At 43.6% G+C, this 18,702-nt stretch overlaps 1 long non-coding RNA gene across 1 annotated transcript in view; it reads left to right on the top strand.

Annotated features, from left to right (window-relative positions):
• Nucleotides 1-295: 295 nt before the first annotated feature.
• LOC142747917 (uncharacterized) overlaps nucleotides 296-18,702 on the top strand; it is a 79,285-nt gene continuing 60,878 nt past the window's right edge. The window contains exon 1 of the long non-coding RNA XR_012882092.1: nucleotides 296-488. This is a non-coding gene — a long non-coding RNA (uncharacterized LOC142747917). The remainder of the gene's footprint in view (nucleotides 489-18,702) is intronic.

The following is an 18,702-nucleotide window of genomic DNA, read 5'->3' as shown; positions in this document are numbered from 1 at the left end:
TAGCCACACCCCTTACACCACTCACCAAATGTACTTCATTGCAATACCATCCAGTGCCCCTCCTGACACTGCCAACCACATTTTCTCACTACAGTGCCCCCAAATAGTGTCTGCTTACGTTTTATCTGCCTGGTGATATTCATTGTCATCTCCCAAATTATGTTGATTGTGGCTGAGGATACCACCACACTAGGATGATGATGTCATCACAAAGGAGTTGTTTTTTGATGCCATCACAGTTGTGATGTCATCATTCCGTCAGCTGCACATGCTAGCAGTCAGTCGAGAGGCTAGTGATCTGCTTTACTAACAGTAATAGATGAGGTCTGCTGTGCATTAAAAGTTAGACTATTTTGGATTGCGGAATGCCCAGGTGGGCCACAGGTGGAACATTTGTATACTCAATATCTACATGATGACCGGCTCGATCTCATGAAGTCACGGAGCAGCATCTTTAAACCAGAGGATCCGGCTACTGGACCATGCTTGTAAATATGGTGCATTCTCCTGAGCTAGTTAACTTGTGTTTTGGCCCAGACCTTGCTTTTGGCCTTGCTTTTCTTACTCCTTTGGGTTTGTCGTCTGGAATCTATTATCTGATCTCCTGGTTTTGACCCCTGGGTTGTCTTCTGATTTCATCTTCATCTCTTGCTCTGGCCTGCTGCATCTTGACCACTGTCCCGGTATTGACCTCTGGCTTCGCACCTGACGTTCCTAGCAGCATATCACCATCAATGTGACTACTCTGGGGACCATGACCTTGGTGCCAAGTCCATGTGGGGGTTCTATGGTGGGTTCTACTGTATGTGGGGGTTCTATGGTGAAGAACAAGGAGATGCCTTAGACTCCGCACCTCAGTTTTGTCAGAGCCTGACCAATTGTGGCTCACAGATCCACTTTTATGTGAGAATACATTTAATAAAAACTAACCTCCGCAAATGTCCATTTCTAAGGAGAGGCAGATGGGAGTATGACTTTGAAATCTTTGTTCGAACGACCTTGAACAGTTCAGTTTTAGGGTCATTTTGCGGTCTGCAGAGTGATTTTCCTGAGGTTCATCGAGCGATCGCTAACATGTGCAGACAGAATGTCTCTGTGCAGATGTGCGCTTCTCTCAACAAAGTCTCGCTACATTAAATACAGAGATCTTTCTGTTCTGTCTTCTACATAACGTGGATTGTACATTTAACTCACATGACAAAGACCTAGAAATAAGGTTACCTAAGGGCTCGTTGCTGAAGCAAAGGCAAACGTAATGGACAAAATGAAAACCCTTGCAATAATGAACTCCATGGCTGTCGCTGACAGTTCCCATTACGGTCTGAGTCACCGATGCAGCCGATGCAGAACCATCTGTTTGCAATTAAAGTCAGTAATGCAGGTTTTTAGATAACATATGCGGCAGCCGAGGGGGCGATCTGTAACCTATGGGAGCCAGTTGTGTAGAAACATATGTGTCTAAAATGCAGCAGCATTAATAGTTGAGCGTATATCACAAGACCAGGTCATGATAATAATCCTGTGACTTTCTGGGAGATGATGGGTGTGGATGGCCTGTGCATTGTGCCAGGAAGAGACTGCAAATGTTTTTCCTTGATCACACATTTTCGACACCCCTGGCAGTATACATGCTGTCAAACCTGCTGGACTAGGCAATGGAAATATAACCCTTTATGCATTCAGGACTTTAACCCCTTAAGGACACAGCCTGTTTTTGCCTTATGGACCAGGCCATTTTTTTCAAAACTGACATGTGTCACTTTATGTGGTAATAACTCCGGAATGCTTTCTCCTATCCAAGCGATTCTGAGAGTGTTTTCTCGTGACACACTGGACTTTAAGTTAGTGGTAAAACTTGGTCGATACATTCAGTGTTTATTTGTATAAAAAAAACCACCAAGATTTAGAGAAAATTTGTAAATATTAACATTTTTCTAAATTTGAATGTATGTGCTTGTAAGACAGATAGTTATACCACACAAAATACAGGGTGGGCCATTTATATGGATACACCTAAATACAATGGGAATGGTTGGTGATATTAACTTCCTGTTTGTGGCACATTAGTATATGGGAGGGGGGAAACTTTTCAAGCTGGGTGTTGACCATGGGGGCCATTTTGAAGTCGGCCATTTTGTATCCAACTTTAGTTTTTTCAATGGGAAGAGGGTCATGTGACACATCAAACTTATCGAGAATTTCACCAGAAAAACAATGGTGTGCTTGGTTTTAACGTTATTTTATTCTTTCATGAGTTATTTACAAGTTTCTGACCACTTATAAAATGTGTTCAAAGTGCTGCCCATTGTGTTGGATTGTCAATGCAACCCTCTTCTCCCACTCTTCACACACTGATAGCAACACCGCAGAAGAAATGCTAGCACAGGCTTCCAGTATACGTAGTTTCAGTTGCTGCACATCTCGTATCTTCACAGCATAGACAATTGCCTTCAGATGACCCCAAAGATAAAAGTCTAAGGGGGTCAGATCGGGAGACCTAGGGGGCCATTCAACTGGCCCACGATGACCAATCCACTTTCCAGGAAACTGTTCATCTAGGAATGCTCAGACCTGACACCCATAATGTGGTGGTGCACCATCTTGCTGGAAAAACTCAGGGAACGTGCCAGCTTCAGTGCATAAAGAGGGAAACACATCATCATGTAGCAATTTCAGATATCCCGTGGCCTTGAGGTTTCCATTGATGAAGAATGGCCCCACTATGTTTGTACCCCATATACCACACCATACCATCAATTTTTGTGTTCCAACAGTCTTGGAGGGATCTATCCAATGTGAGTTAGTGTCAGACCAATAGCGGTGGTTTTGTTTGTTAACTTCACCATTCACATAAAAGTTTGCCTCATCACTGAACAAAACGTTCTGTGTAAACTGAGGGTCCTGTTCCAATTTTTGTTTTGCCCATTCTGCAAATTCAGTGCGCCGATCTGGGTCATCCTCGTTGAGATGCTGCAGCAGCTGGAGTTTGTAAGGGTGCCATTTGTGAGTAGCTAATATCCGCCGAAGGGATGTTCGACTCATGCCACTCTCCAGTGACATGCGGCGAGTGCTACGCTGTGGGCTCTTGCTGAATGAAGCTAGGACAGCCACTGATGTTTCTTCATTAGTGACAGTTTTCATGCGTCCACATTTGTGCAAATCCAACACTGAACCAGTTTCACGAAACTTGGCAAGCAGTTTGCAAACTGTAGCATGGGAGATGGGTGGTCTCGTAGGGTGTCTTGCATTGAAATCTGCTGCAATGACCCGGGTACTGCGTTCACCAGACATCAACACAATTTCTATCCGCTCCTCACGTGTTAACCTCTGCGACATGTCAATGGCTGTAAACAAAGAGAAGCTTGTAAATAACTCATGAAAGAATAAAGTAACGTCAAAACCAAGCACAACGTTCTTTTTCAGGTGAAATTCTCGATAAGTTTGATCAGACTCAAAACTAGTTCCTGAGCTACCTATGAATTCTGGGATCTGAGGCTCATAATTCTCAGGTGATGGGTTCCACACGGAATCACTTATCTGGGGGGTTGCCTCAGCTGATGTCCTGGGTCGCCTTTGCGGGGGTTCTTCATCACTGGATGATGATGAGGAGGAGGAGGACAAGATGTATGGGGTGAATTACTCTTCTCCCTCGCTGGCGGAATCATTGTCAGAGGCCAGGATGGCGTATGCCTCCTCTGCTGAATAGACCCTTTGGGATGATTGGGACATTTTTATTAGGGGGGTGTGTAGTGCTTGAACACGTGTAACACTGACTTTATTTTTACAAAGGGGTTTGTGTGTGTTGTGCTTTTACACAAGTATTTCAAAATTGCTGAATAAAAAAAAAAAAAAAAGAAGAGAAGAAAGAAAGAAAGAAAGAAAATAAAAGTTTAGAAAAAAAATGGAATTATAAAAAATTTCCTGAACAAAAAATTATGCCAATATAAAACTGTAAAGAATTTCCTGACTACCTGACACTAACTAAAATTTAGTGACGTTCAATCTGTTAAAAAAAAAATGTAGTATAAAAACGACTGCAGTAAATTTAGGCTAAAATTATAAAAATACGCTATGTAAAATTTAGTGAATGAACTTCAGTAAAAAAACTGAATGTCCGTCACTAACTGACGCTAAATCTGTAACGCTATATATTAGTACTAAAAAAACTAGTATAAAAATTATACTGCAGTAAATTTAGACTAAAACTATAAAACTACGCTATGTAAAATTTAGTGAACGAACTTCAGTAAAAAAACTGAATGTCCATCACTAACTGACGCTAAATCCATAACACTATATATTAGTGCTAAAAAATCTGTAGTATAAAAAGTATACGCCAGTAAATTTAGACTAAAACTATAATGCTACAGTAACCACTGACACTAAATGTAGCACTATATTTTAGAACAAAACTGTAGTATAAGAAATATACTACAGTAAATTGACACTAACTTTAGAAAATTTGTATAGCTAAAACTACCTAAAATGTTATGTAATTCTTTTTATTATAAAACGGACGCTAACCTATATGTCCGCTACCCTAATGCCCTACCTATGCAGGCACTAGCTACCCCTAAACTACCGCTACCCTAACGCCCTAGCTATGCAGGTACTAGCTATGCCTAAACTACTGCTAGCCTAACGTCCTACCTATGCAGGCACTAGCTACCCCTAAACTACCGCTACCCTAACGCCCTACCTATGCAGGTACTAGCTATGCCTAAACTACTGCTAGCCTAACGTCCTACCTATGCAGGTACTAGCTACCCCTAAACTACCGCTACCCTAAGGCCCTACCTATGCAGGTACTAGCTACACGTAACTATATTTTATTTAACTTTTTTCAACTTTTTGACAGTTTATATATAAAAAAAGACCCAAAAAAACCTGCGTCAACAAATTACCACTGAGGCTGATTATAGACTCAGCACTCAGTGGCCGCAGGGCGCACATAAAAAGATGGTGCAGAAAAAATAGGCCAAAAAATAAACCTGCGCCAAAATGTTAGCATGGTGGTGATGGTGGTCACTGATCAGCGCTCAAGGGCTGCAGGGCGCACACACAGAGATGTTGCTGGCAGAAAAATAAAAAATAAAAACCTGCGTCAAAAAAAAATGGCCACAGATGCTGATCTGGCACCATCACAAGTACATGGCAGGGATTGGTGCCGTCCTAGACAGCACCAATCCCCACCGTATCACTGTGCCCTGCGGCACAGTGATAGGTTATATCCGCAAAAAGGCGCGATTGGCCGGTCTGAACTGACTGACCAATCACAGCGATCGCCAATGCAGGGGGGGGGAGCGCCATCCTCCTGGGCCACGTGTAAAGATAGCCTGCTGTCAAGAACAGCAGCCATCTTTACTCTGTCACTGTGTCTTTAGACACAGTGACCACTTAACGCTCCAACGTACCCATATGTTAAGTACCTAGCAACAATGACGTACCCATACGTTGGATGTCGTTAAGGGGTTACGGGGACCCATCACCTCTCCTGACATGTCTATTTTAGTAAATACTTGTATTCCTCATGAAATAACATTTCTGAAATACATTTTCTTAGAACTCGCGTTGTGCAGTTCCTCTGTTATGCTTCCTAGAAATTGAAGAATAAATTAACAACTGGGTGTTACCATTCCCTTTGTCTAAGGGGTGTGTCCTTTCCCAGTCTCACTTTGTCAGCACTGATTGGACAGTGTCAGCCTGTGTAGGGACACACCCCTAACTGGTAACACCCACATTTCTAGGAGGAAAAACAGAGGACTATTTCTGCCTGAACTCAACCACAATAAAATAAATTTTATGGGGGCTGTCCCATCAGACAACATATTACCCTCAGTACAGACTGCTTCTAGTGATCTGCAAGATTAATCTCTACATCTCAACAGTTTTCAAGATCTCTGCTTGCTGTCATTCATCCTTCATTGGAATAACAATCTTTCCTGGTCATGTGATGATCAGACATATACACGCCTTGCAGGGACGTAGCTAGGGGAGGCAGGGGGGACCGGGCACAGATAAAATTAAATATTTCCCCTGGAGCGGAATCCCCCCTGACGTCACTATCCATATATGGGCAGGGACGTCAGAGGCTCCTTTGAAGCGGAATCCCCGTTGCCGACACTCTGGCAGGGGATTCCGCTCCAGGAGTAGCCCCTGACTTTAATGTCCATATATGGACAGTGACATCAGTGATCATACCTCCCAATCATCCCGGTCGGCCTGGGGTATGTTCCATAGTCAACTGTATCTGCGTCCTCAGGACGTCTTCAGCATTAGTTCAGAGCGGAGGAGCAGAGGGAGCTCCTCCGCTCACCGAGGACTCCTCAGGCACAGTGCTACTTTAAGCGCTGTGCCCGGGAAAGCCCTTGACATCACTGTCCATATATTGACAGTGACGTCAGTGGCTCCTTTGAAGCGGAATCCCCGTTGCCGACGCTCTGGCAGGGGATTCTGCTCCAGGAGTAGCCCCTGACTTCAATGCCCATATATGGACAGTGACATCAGTGACGTCTCTGTCCATATATGAACAGTAGCATCTAGGAGGGGAAACCCCAGCCTATGCTCTGACTGGGAATTCTGCTCCTAGAGGGAGTTCCAATATCGCTATCTGCAGGGTGTCATGTGGTAGCACTATCTACAGGGTTGGTGGCACTATCTTCAATGGGTGTGTGGCACTATCTACATGAGCATTGTGGCACTATATAGGGGCACTATCTACAGGGCACACTGGCACTATCTACATGGGCACTGTGGCACTATCAATGTGGGCATTGGCACTAGGGGCATCTAAGGAGGCATTATACTGTATGGGGCATCTAAGGTGGCATTGTACTTTATGGGGGCAATTATGGTGGTATTATACTGTATGGGGGAAGCTATAGGGGCATTATACTATATGGGGCAGCTGTGGGGGCATTTTACTATATGGTGGCATTATACTGTATGGGGGCAGCTATGGCAGCATTATACTGTGGGAGCAGCTATAGGAGCATTACACTGTATGGGGCAGCTCTGGGGGCATTCTACTGTATGGCGGTAGCTATAGGGCATTATACTGTATGGGGAATTATGCTGTATGGGGGCAGCTTTGGGGCCATTAAGCTCTATGGGGGCAGCTATGGGGCATTGAACTTTATGGGGCAGCTATGGGGGCATTATACTGTATGGGGGCATTATACTGTAAAGGGGCAACTATATGGGCATTATGCTGTATGGGGGCATCAATATGGGGTATTATGCTGTATGGGAGAAGCTACAGGGGCATTATGCTGTATGGCGGAATTTGATTGGGAATTATACTGCAAAGGGCCATCTCTGTGGGCATTATACTGTATGGGGGCATCTGTGTGGGCATTATACGGCAAGGGAGAATCTGTGTGGGCATTATACTGTATGGGGGCATCTTTGTGTGACTTTATACTGTATGGTGGCAGCTATGGGGTCATTACACTGTATGGTGGCAGCTAGAGGGCATTATACTGTGTGGGGGCAGCTACAGGGCATTATACTGTGTTGCTATGCGCGCTGCATCGGTTTTCATTCTTTGTGATACTTGAAAGTTGGGAGGTATGGAGGAATCTCCGGCCAAAGCGTTGCCACCCCTCTTCCCAGGGATTCCACTCCTGGAGAAGCCCCTGACGTCACTATCCATATATGGACATTAATATTAATTACAGGAGGATGTGTGTGGCACTATCTACAGGTCGGTTGTGTGTGTGGCACTATCTACAAGGAGGGGAGGGTGTCAATATCTACAAGGGGGGCAGTGTGGTACTATCTACATGGGCGCTGGCAGTACCTACAAGGGGACATGTGTGGCATTATCTACAATGGTGGTGTGTGTGGCACTATCTGCTGGGGGCTGTGTGTGGCACTATCTACAGAGGGGTTGTGTGGCACTATCTACAAGGAGAGGTGTCTGGCACTATCTACAGGGGTGTTGTGTGGCACTATCTACAAAGGGAGGTGTGTGGCACTATCTACAGGGGGCTGTGTGGCACTATCCACAAGAGGAGGTTGTTCATTATGTCACCATATATTCTCATTAGCCTCAGTTATACAATCTTTATTTATTTTCTTTTAATTTATTGTTATGGTAACTCCATTATAGAACTACATCGCTTGTAAAATATACAAATGGTTTTAAGCTCGAGTTACATAAGAAAAAAGGTGAAAAAAAAATTACACCTCATTGAGTGGTAGAGAAAGCAAACATGGCGAGGAGGAAGGAAATGTCAGGAAAGAGGTTTGGGGGGATGCCAAATTAAATCTTTGCCCCAGGTGCTGGAGAACCTAGCTACACCTCTGACGCCTGCTAATATCAACTCCTATGTGACAGTTCATGATAATTATAAGCCCTCAATAGGTAAATGTGCTGAAACTGACAGGATATCGTTCAAAAGTGGGCACTGCCATGAAGTACTATAAAGTGACGGCTCCAGTATAAAAATGTTTTATCTAAATAGTTTTTTTTTATTAGTGCTGCAAAACACATATGACTCTTGATCCCTTTAAGATTCCACATTGACATTCATACCATGCTCAGCGCTCAAGGAAATAACTAATGAATTGTTTTCCTCCCAGCGCTGACCCTCGGGCGAACAGTCAGGTTAATCTGTCTGCAAAAAAAACGTGGTCAATTTTACCCAAAGCATAAACAAGTAGCAGCAGCCGAAGGCGGCAGCTGGCCGGGTTAGGAGTTTGCTCTCCGTGTGGCCTTGGACTGAACTATCTTTTGGCAACAATATGACACAGATTTTGAAAGATGCTGCCAAATACAACTTACTGCAATCAATCATCTCGTGTGAATTTTTTATTTTGACCACCCCCTTCAATGTCACAATGTTGTGACACATTTGATAAGGGGACAAAGTAAGTGCTCAGTCCTGCAAACTGTAACCGATGATGTAGGGTTTTGCCCTGTGGATAGAGGGCACCATTGTAAAATGAAAATGAGGTCAATCCTCCCGCGCCCCTAGTCACTACCATCTTAAGGGGGTGGTGTTAAGATCGACATTTATCATCTACCCAGGTGATAAATGTCTAATCGCTGGTGGACCCACCATTGGGAGCCCCACCAATCACAAGAACGGGGGTCCCGAGCCCAATCCATCCCTCCTCACTGTAGTGAGGAGGCATTTGAATAGGGCTGTGCTCAAACTTGCGCGCTGACGTCCCATTCAAAGTCTTTAGGACTGACAGAGATAGCCGAGGACTGTACTATCTCCGTCAGTCTGATAGACTTAGAATGGAGTGACACTGCGCATGCTCGACCGCCGCTTCATTCAAACTCTTCCTCAATGCGGTCATGCAGTAAGAAGGAACAGGGGGCTCGGGACTCCCGTTCTAGTGATTGGTGGGGGGCCCAGAGATCAAATATTTATTATTTACCCTGTGCATAGGTGATAAATGTTGATCTTGACACAACCCCTTTAACCACACTCACCTTCAACATCTCGATCAGAAATGCCAGTACTATTCTCACTCATACACCACCCACCATCTCATGTTGAACCATTTCAATGATTCCTCTCCCCCTGATCATGAACAGCATCTATCCTGGCCTGTGTCGTTTGAAGTGGCAAGCACCAAAGTCTTTAAAGTGAATGAATCATTAAAAAAATGACATCAGGTTTCTGTTATAAATACATATGTTTTTGTATTTTTTAAAAATTATTTTTAATGTGACTATGAACATAAAAAAATCTTGGAATATTTCAGTTCCTACAACAGTCATTTGCTGTCACAACAGGTTGACACTGTTTTCTTTAGCTCAGTTGTCAGCTTTGCTGTATAGAGTGGGACAGGATCCGTGGAGTCATCTTATTATTTGAAGGTTGGGAAGGTAACAACAGCTCTGTTGTACTGCTGGAGGCCTAGATAAGGCAAGATAGTAATACTATACACACACACACACAGATAAGGCTCTGTATGCAGCTCCCTGTCACTCCCTGGTCTCCGGGGGAGGGGTTGTATCCCATCACATCCTGGAGATTTTAACAATTTATCACATTTCTCTGTCAATTGACTGCCATTCATTGCATCTGCCATAAAGTGCACATACTTCGCTCAACTGTCTATACAAACAACACAGGAAGGAAGTGTGTTCCTTTAATATGGTCACCCCTATAAGACAATACAGGAAGGAGGTGTCCACCTCTGTAGCTCTGCTCCTCAGCTTACTGTGATGTTATTAATCATAGACTGGTCCTCCATGCTACTAATTTATTGGGTTCTAGATGTTTCAACCAGGTCCTTCTGAAAGTAAAATCACTTATTTAGGACCCGGTCCAGATACCCACAGTTATCTTGTTATCATCTTATAATAATACAAGAGTATTTTCCTAGGCAGGGATCGGTTCCATGAACTATTACGCAGACTTCCATTCTCCTTTTGCAGTAATTATTTTTGTATTATTTTTTTTCCTCCATTGCTCCGGGGCTTTCCCTCGTGTGCACTTTCAGCTCTAATCTCTTGTTATTTCATGCTTCTGACCTGGTTCACCTCACCCATCCAGCACTGGAAACTGTAAACTTTCCATTGTCCCGGGAAGACACCAGGGTGATGGAGCAGAGTGTAAGTACAGATGGAGAGGCTCTTACCTGCTCATGTCTAAATGTGGGTCACTCACAATCCTCCTCTGGATAAAGAGCAGCTGTACAACCTCATATTTTTGGAACTTTTTTGCCAGCAAAGGCCTATGGTTTCCCGCTGCGGATGGCTGACACCCGATGGGGCGGGATATCTTCAATCGGGGGTCATGGATGTGTTTTCTTTACATAGACAGAGCTGCAGTCACCAGGAACTCATGTGTTTCCTGCTTTTTACAACTGATGAAGCTTCTTGTTTTTACAATGTTTTGTGACTTCTGCAGAGTTGGCTTTTCTGTTTTCCAGTGGTTTCTGGGTAATGATTTCTGTGAGGAACCGTCTCAGAGGTTTAACTTGATGCTCCTGGGCACCAATGCAAAATCTTTAAAAGAGCCCACACCTACTCTGCGCCATTTCTAATACTGGTGTCTTCTTATATGGCAGAGGAGCCCTTAGGCCCTATCAGGCCCCAGGGCCAGAGTGTGACGGCTACCTCTACACCCCCTATATCTATACTCCTGATCCAGTTTCATGTTATTTCCCAATCAGTTTTGATTATGAATATATTTAGAGCCAGCCTTAGGGGTGATCGACCTGTGCGGTCACACAGGGCGCCTCAACTGCTCTTGCTAAAGGAGGCGCCACAGATGACCGGGTGCCTTAGGCTTGTGACCACCACTAATTTTAACCCCTTAATTACTACCCATATACCGCTTTCACGGCGGTCATTAAGGGTAATTATGCCAAAGCGCCATGAAAAGGCAGGCTCTGGCTTCAACAGGTGGGGTTGACATTTGCTTCTATCCTGCCCGTTCAACCACTAAGATGCCGTGGTTAATAGCGACCGCGGAACCTAAATGGCTTAAGAGGGAAAACTTTTTGGCAGAAAACAAAGTTTAATAAAGTTAAAGGGGTTTTCCCTCCAGAGACATTTAACACATATCCACAGGATCTCCAGAACGGGGTCCCCTAAACCCCGTTCTCCTGCTCTGTGTTGTGGCTGAATCGTGTGATTTCTCACCATGAATTACGGAAACAGCGTAGCTCGCTGAGCTACGCTGTTTCCGTAACTCCCATAGTAGTGAATGGCAATTATGGAAGCAACGTAGCATGCGAGCTATGCTGTTTCTCTAATTCATGGTCGGATATCACACGATTCAGCCAAAACACAGAGCAGGAGAACGGGGTTTAGGGAGCCCTGTTCTAGAGATTGGTGCGGGTCCCAGAGGTGGGAACCAGCATCTATCTGACATTTATGACATATCCTGTGGATATGTTATAAATGTCTCTGATGGGAAAACCCTTTTAATGATAAAAAATAACTTTTTCCCTTTACAAAATTCTTTATTATGAAAAAACAAATATTTTTTTTTAAGAGCTACACATAATTAGTATCTCCACAAGACCCGAGCAATAATAATAATCTTTATATAGCGCCAACATATTACGCAGCACTTTACAATTTAGAGGGAACATAAACAGACAATATCAGACATTAGATAGTGACAAAGCTAATTTACAATTCAGACAAGGGGTTTGAGGACCCTGCTCGCAAGAGTTTACAATCTATGAGGAAATAAGGGAGACACAAAGTGTAAAAGCATTTGTTCAGTACAATAGTCCAGCCATCTTTTATACACATGGGGTGGTACACATAAAGCTGCATGAGCCGGTCACCAGCCAGTATCCGTGTATGATGGACATGAAGAGAAGGAGTGTGAGGGAATCTTATTCTGATGACTAATCTAAAAGGGCCATGGAAAGGAGTCAGATTAGGGGATGTTATAGGCCTGCCTAAAAAGATGTGTTTTCAGGGAACGTTTAAAACTGTGGATATTGGGAATTAATCTGATTGTCTGGGGTAGCGCATTCCAGAGGACTGGTGCAGCACGAGAAAAATCTAGGAGACGGGAGTGGGAGGTTCAGATTATGGAGGATTTTAATCTAAGGTCGTTGGCAGAACGTAGAGCCCGAGTAGGGTGGTAGACAGAGATGAGGGAGGAGATGTAAGGAGGTGCAGCACTGTGGAGAGCTTTGTGGGTAAGAGTAATAAGCTTGAATTTTATTCTGAAGGGGATGGGAAACCAGTGCAGTGACTGGCACAGATTAGAGGCATTGGTGTAGCGGTTGGTCAAAAAGATGAGCCTGGCTGCTGCATTAAGGATAGATTGGAGAGGGGAGACTTTAGTGAGGGGAAGACCGACTAGTAATGAGTTACAGTAGTCAAGACGAGAGTGAATCAGAGCAACAATGAGAGTTTTGGTGGTTTCCTCCGTAAGAAAAGGGTGGATTCTGGAGATCTTTTTGAGGTGAAAATGACAGGAGCGTGTAAGTGATTGAGGCTGGGTTCACAAGACCTATTTTCAGACGTAAACGAGGCGTATTATGCCTCGTTTTACGTCTGAAAATAGGGCTACAATACGTCGGCAAACATCTGCCCATTCATTTGAAGGGGTTTGCCGACGTACTGTGCAGACGACCTGTCATTTACGCGTCGTCGTTTGACAGCTGTCAAACAACGACGCGTAAATTGACTGCTTCATCTCTAATTGAGCCGATCTTCATTGAAGTCAATGAAGAGCAGCTCAAGTTTACGAGGAGCAGCATTTACGTCTGAAACGACGCAGCTGTTTTCTCCTGAAAACAGTCTGTCTTTTCAGACGTAAAAGCCTCTCATCGTGTGCACATACCCTGAATGTGAGGCGTAAGGGAAAGATCTGAGTAAAAAAGGCTGCCTAGGAGTTATGGTAGTGCCACACACTGAGATGGAGACATCAGGTTTCGGGAGGTTAGTAGATGGTGGGAACACAAGGAGCTCAGTTTTATAAAGATTCAGTTTCAGATAGAGAGAGGACATGATGTTAGAGACAGCGGACAGACAATCACTGGTGTTTTGTGTTCGAGTAGCGGTGATGTTATGGGAGGAGGCATATAATTGGGTGTCATCAGCGTAGAGATGGTACTGGAAGCCAAATCTGCTGATAGTTTGTCCAATAGGCGCTGTGTAGAGAGAAAAGAGGTCAATGAAACTATTACATTATTTAACCCATATGGTGATCGCCGTATAAAATAAAATAAAATTAAATAAAATGGCAGAATTGCTGTTTTCTGCTCATCCTTACAAAAAGCTTTGATCAAAACAGCACCAATAAAAACGACAAGTTTTCCCACAAAAAGTAAACCCTTATATAGCTACATTGGCAAAAAAAAAAAAAAGTTATGGCTCAGAATATGGCGACACAAAAACAAATACTTTTTTAAAGAAAGTGTTTTTATTGTGCAAAAGTAATAAAACATAAAATAATTATATAAATTTGGTATCATCGTAATCGCAACGACCTGCAGAATAAAGTTATTATGTTGATTATATCACACAATATACAGCGTAAATTTAAGACGCCAAAAAAAATGGAGAAATTGCAGGTTTTTTTCTATTACATCCCTCAAGAAAAGTTAATAAAAGTTAATCAATAAATTATATATACCCCATTAAAAACTACAACTTGCCCTGCAAAAAACAAGCCCTCGAATGACTATGTTTACAGAAAGCTATAACAGTTATGGTGTTTGAAATGCGACTATAAAAAAACTAAAATAATCGCTCTGTCATTTAGGAACAAAATAGACTGAGTGAAGGGTTAATATAAGTTATACAGCAGTATTATTTACACATTGTATAGTGCTGCTAACAGATTACTTTATGTAGTGAACTGTTATCTGGTTACTGTATGCTGGTATTATTTGAGCACTGTATGGTGGTATTATTTGAGCACTGTATCGTAGTATTATTTCAGCACTGTATGGTGGTATTATTTCAGCACTGTATGGTGGTATTATTTCAGCACTGTATGTTGGAAGTATTTGAGCACTGAATGTTGGTAGTATTTGAGCACTGTATGGTGGTATTATTTCAGCACTATATGGTGGTATTATTTCAGCACTGTATGGTGGTATTATTTGAGCAATGTATGGTGGTATTATTTCAGCACTGTATGTTGGTAGTATTTGTGCACAGCATGGTGGTATTATTTCAGCACTGTATGTTGGTATTGTTTGTGCACTGTATGGTGGTATTATTTGAGCACTGTATTGCGGTATTATTTCAGCACTGTATGGCGGTGTTATTTGAGCACTGTATGGTGGTATTATTTGAGCACTGTATTGCGGTATTATTTCAGCACTGTATGGCGGTATTATTTCAGCACTGTATAGGGGTATTGTACATTGTGTGGCACTGCTACTTTGTCACTGTACAGTATATTGCAGTGTATGGTGATGGTGGTGGCACTGTGTAGCATTGCTATCTAGGCAACTATATATGAAATGTTAAATGGACAACGTATGGCACTGTTATTTGCCCATCATACTGTGTAGATAGATACATACATACATACATACATACAGTAGATAGATATTACATAGATGGGATAGATAGATAGATAGATAGATAGATAGATAGATAGATAGATAGATAGATAGATAGATAGATAGATAGATAGATAGATAGATAGATAGATAGATAGATAGATAGATAGAAATGTCTGTCTTCCAAACACTGTAAAGTAATAATAATACAGTTGCTTGTCTTGCTTTGTTATTAAAGAATAGAGTTTGAAGCCGTTCACATTTGCGCTAGACGTGCCTCTGTATTTCTGTCATCGGGCGCTGTGATCGGGTTACTGTTATGACTGGCCCCTACTGTGCACTTCTCATGATAATATTTTCTTTGTTCGCGTTCACAAGTGGTGCTCTCCTCTCCAGGCACATAGAGCTGACAGGTGCTGGAGTTCAAAGACCTGTACACAATGGAGATAAGTTCGGAATTGATGAAGATTCCACAAATGACCTCAGAGTTCACAGGGAAATAGAATCCGCTGCCAGATCTGTGGAGTGGTTTCATGTTCTGAAATACTGTATCATACACTCATATCTATATACAGACCCCTGTGTGGCAGAACAAGACTAGATAGATAGATAGATAGATAGATAGATAGATAGATAGATAGATAGATAGATAGATAGATAGATAGATAGATAGATAGATAGATAGATAGATAGATAGATAGATAGATAGAGCCTGACTGACAGAAAAATAAGGCATTAATACACTCAATGGCCACTTTATTAGGGACCACCATCTAGTAGTGCATTGGGCCTCCTTTGGCCTTCAGAACTGCATAGATTCTCTTAGGTGTTGAGGTCGATCTGCAGGAATCATGGTTCATGCAGACGGGATTCTTGCAGTTGCCGCTAAAGTGTCCTTCTACCACAGGGTAAACAGCTGCTATGAAGGGATGAACTTGGTCGGCCACAATCCTTAGGTAAGTCCTACTGTTCAACCGTCCATCCACAGGTATCAGAGGAGCCAGGGTGGGCCAAGAAAACACCCCCACCATTACTCCACCTCCACCAGCCTGGACTGTTCACACCTGATAGAAAAGGTTCATGGTATCATGCTGCTTGTACCAAATTGTGACCCTCTATCAGCATGGTGCCATAGAAATCAGGATTCATCTGACCAGGCGATGTTTTCCACTGCTCAGTGATGCAATTTGTTTTGTTCTCTGGAGTCTTGCCGTTCTGTTTCCCATAGACAGTAATGGCACTCGCACTGGTCGTCTGCTGTTAAGGAATGACGAGTTGTTTTCGGACACTTTAGTTGGAGCACCAGCGTTGTATTCGGCTGCAATGACTGTGTACCGCCTGTTTATCAGAACGATTCTTCATATCCTCCTCTGACCCCTTACCTTAATGAGTTGATGACGACCACATGATCCCCATACGGATGCCCTATGAAGGGGATGTGGTCATCAATATTGAAGTACTGGAAAACCTCTTTAAAAACTCATCAGACATGTACACATAAAAGATAAGCATCAATAAAAGCTTTACTCCCTGGCAGCCATTAAACTCTTCTAACCCCAATCACTTTCCAAGGGCATAGGCTGTGGCGATAGGGCCCAAAGTATACAATGGGGCCCCTATTTTTTTTTACCTCACTATTCCGCATTGTACCACTATATGCCACTCATTTGGGTATAAAGTGTGCAATTCTTGTTTAGCTACCAAAAGAGTGGTGGAAGCCTTCCATGGTCTGGTTTCCACCTCTCTTGTTCGCTAAAAGTACTGATTCTGGGAAGTGTTGGGGTATGGGGACACCCTAAACAGCCCCCACTGTCATATAGTGCACCTGGCCACAGGGTCATAACATAATCTGAAGCATAACATGAAGTTCCTGGACCAAAAACAAAACCTACACTAGGGCCACCCAACCATGATGCAACATATAGTACTGGTCTTTTCAAATAGGGCAGAGAGACCTTTTGGGCCCATACAAGCTCCAGGGCTCAGTTGTGACCATAACTTCTGAAAATGATGTAATAATGCTTGGCCTAGCTGTTTGACTATATAAATGATAATAGATTGTATATATGGATTGTATGTAGCATGTCAGGAATAGGTATGGTGGCATATGAAGTCATTGGTGGTTAGTTGGAGTCCGGATATAGTAATGAGGTCCGGGACACTGCTTTTGGCTGTCTTCTGATTTTCTGTGTGACTGCAGTAGAGTTGCTCTTGTCGGACCCACCTTCAGACATAGTCCATGGGTATGTTTGCCTCTGTCTAGACTGCCCCTCACTTATCTATCTTCACTTTATCTTTTCCGACTCCTACTCCATTTTTTCCTCATAAGTCACCCAATGAATGCCTGGAATGCCCTGCCACAGAATTTTTTGTGCAGAAACCTGTTTTTCAGGGTAAAGGTCATTAAAAAAAAGGACGAAAGAGTGAGGAAATGTGAAGTGATGTCTACATTGAAAAACAGATTTCTTAGTGAAGTTCCCCATTAAGTTCTAAATTGCTCCCCTTATTACCAGGGCCGGCTTATAGGGACAAATGCCTTGGGGCCACCTGCCTCCCTGGCCAGGCCAGTTAATTCAATCCACCGTGCCCAGTATCGTTTAGTTCCCCTAGCAGTCACTATATTTATGGGTAGGGTATACACTGCTAACCTCTGGGACCCTTACTTGTCAGGAAAATGGGGGTCTCCTGATGGCTTATCAAGTTAAAAAAAGGTGGCGATGCATAAGTTGGGCAATATCCATTGAAGTCTAAGGGAATCGCTGGCTCGGTTGTCTCCATATTTCCCATAGACTTCAGTGGAGATGGAAACCTCTCCTTCATGTGGCTGCTATAGGGCGTCAGGTGGGGTCCGGATCTCAGACGTGCTTGCCCAGGATCCTCCAGTAACCTTAATCTGGCCTTGATTATAACATTGACAGTCATGGGGTCTGTAGCTACCGCGGGATTACTCACCCGAGGCGGCCGCAGCCATGGCTCTGTGAGCGCTGGCCCGCATCTCCTCCCCAGGATAAGCCAGTGCTCACTTTCGCTCCGGTCTGCTGCGTCCTGTAGGGACAGAGCCTAAAACCTTCATCACATGGGAATCATCATCAATTTGCCCATGATCACCCTGGACTATAAGAAGGGCCCTGCCCCTTTGCTCATTCCCTGAGCGTTGTTAGTAATTTCCATGTTAGTCTTTGCAAATGGTTCCTTAGTGTTTGCCCTGTTCCCGTTGTTCCCATGCCCTGCTGCCTGTTTCCTGTATCCCGTGCTGTGTTATTGTTCCTGAGTCTGTTAGTGATTGGAGTCATGTCCTGCTGCTCTTGCTGTCATCCGCCACGTCTGGCGCAACCTACTGCACCTGCTGTCATCCGCCACATCTGGCGCAACCTACTGCACCTGCTGTTGTCTGCCACGTCTGGCGCATCCTACTGCACCTGCTGTCATCCGCCATGTCTGGGGCAACCTGCTGCACTTGTCTTCATCCGTGCTAAAGCCTCTGCCACTGTCTGAACTATTCAGGTACCCTTGTGCTGGACTTTGTATTGCTTGGGTGTTCTGTTGTTTGTCCAGCTGCCTTCCCGCTACGGCGTTGTGGCCTAGTCAGTCCACATACCCACAGACCGTGACAGGGTCCATATGGAAGTGGTCCCATATTGACAGTCAAAGTATTTAAAGGAAACACACTACTATGGTGTGCTCCTCACTGACAGGAAGTGACATTTGAGCAGCCAGTGAGCTGCCTGTCAAATGTCACGTCCT

The sequence above is a fragment of the Rhinoderma darwinii genome, chromosome 1 (assembly GCF_050947455.1).
Source record: "Rhinoderma darwinii isolate aRhiDar2 chromosome 1, aRhiDar2.hap1, whole genome shotgun sequence".
Taxonomy (NCBI): Eukaryota; Metazoa; Chordata; class Amphibia; order Anura; family Rhinodermatidae; genus Rhinoderma; species Rhinoderma darwinii.
The sequence above is the reverse complement of the archived record's forward strand: the minus strand, read 5'-3'. Positions and strand labels throughout refer to the sequence as shown.